Genomic DNA, 1,366 nt, shown 5'->3' on the forward strand with positions numbered 1-1,366 from the left:
GTGTGTGTGTGTGTGTGTGTGTGTGTGTGTGTGTGTGTGAGAGACAGAGATTGAGGTGTTCGTGCAGCAGTGGCTCAAGGTTAAAGACAAAAGCACTGGAAATGTCTTGGGGGGAGCTAAGTGGAGCATAAGCCAATGGGAAGTGGAACAGTAGGAGTCGCGACAATCTTGGTGCCCCCCCACGGGAACGAGGAAACGAGAACGAGCCGGTAACCAGGACAAGACGGGGTACTAAAAAAAAAAGGGGGCGGAAGAAAAGGGTTAGAGAGACTCATTCAGAAACATGAGCAGAAACTGACTTTAAAATGAAATATTAGACATAACGAGAGTAAACAGACTTCATCGTTGTCTTTCAGAATGTCCTGCGGTTTATTAGTGTTACATACACTTTGATTAGAGTCACCCAGTCAGCATTGATTCAAATAGTTCATGCTTCGGCTCAGAATGCTCTAAGCCTTGTCATGTACATGTCGTCCGATAAGACAAGCCTCCAAATGTTGAGCTCATTTATTGATATGAGAACTTCTTTTCCACCTCACTCTTTCCTGTCACTCTGCGGGGAGGACTCCATCGGGATCGTATTATATTTTCAGTGATGGTGCAGCTGCTCGGTATGCTGCGTGGAGCAGGGCTCTCCTTCGTGTGCTCGGAGGGAAGACTCAGCAACCAGCAAGGCCAATAAAGGAGGCCTCACTCCAGTCTGATAGATAAGGCTAAAAATAGCCCTGCGACTCCCCGAGCGGGGATTATACTTCATCAATGCCAGGCGGGCGGGGGCGCAGAGGAATGGTTTAGAGTAGAGCGGGCACCCGGTGAGTATCTATTGTCACTGGACAAATGCCAGTGCCACCTCTGTTTTTCTAGAAGTAGAACTGGGGTGGCAGGTTTGCCTCTCTGGAGACTGTGGAAGCCAACATGACGGAGGGAGGAAGCTGACTGTGTTTTTGTTTGCTTGCATTTGGGTTTGATTGGACTGGATGTGGGGTGGGGTGGTTTGGGATGTGGTGCTTAGCTGGTACACAGACTTTATTAAAAATCTTTATTGCAGGTTCGTGCAGCACTGTTGCAGGCTGGGAAGTATTGTAGGTGGAGGGAACAGAGAGAACGTCTCACCTGGCTACATGTGTGGAAGGAAAGAGATGATTTGGTACTTTTAAAGGTCAGAAGGCATCTCGTCTAGGTTAAAACTGAGGTACACTTGGCTAAGCGAGAGATCTAGATTACATGTTTCAATTTAATTATATGTTTCAGCGGGACTAGTGATTATACTTATCTTTGGATAACATACCAACTACAGAGTGCTGCAGAAATGAGTCAGAATTTGTTCACTTCCTGTTCCCTTGTCTCAAAGTCGACGTGTTTTAGT

The 1,366-nt window shown here is 46.8% G+C and overlaps 1 protein-coding gene across 9 annotated transcripts in view; it reads left to right on the top strand.

The window, feature by feature from the left end:
* baiap2b (BAR/IMD domain containing adaptor protein 2b) overlaps positions 1 to 1,366 on the top strand; it is a 56,614-nt gene that overhangs the window by 17,731 nt on the left and 37,517 nt on the right. The window contains exon 1 of one of the 9 annotated variants that reach the window (XM_031842844.1): positions 7 to 1,159. The exons of 7 other annotated variants lie outside the window; for them this stretch is intronic. The gene's annotated coding sequence lies outside the window, so the exon portion shown is untranslated. Of the gene's footprint in view, positions 1 to 6; positions 1,160 to 1,366 lie in introns of those variants that run through there. One more of the 9 variants, XM_031842845.1, reaches the window with a different exon arrangement.

The sequence above is a fragment of the Anarrhichthys ocellatus genome, unplaced genomic scaffold (genome assembly GCF_004355925.1).
Source record: "Anarrhichthys ocellatus isolate YVR2014 unplaced genomic scaffold, GSC_Weel_1.0 scaffold4, whole genome shotgun sequence".
Classification (NCBI taxonomy): Eukaryota; Metazoa; Chordata; class Actinopteri; order Perciformes; family Anarhichadidae; genus Anarrhichthys; species Anarrhichthys ocellatus.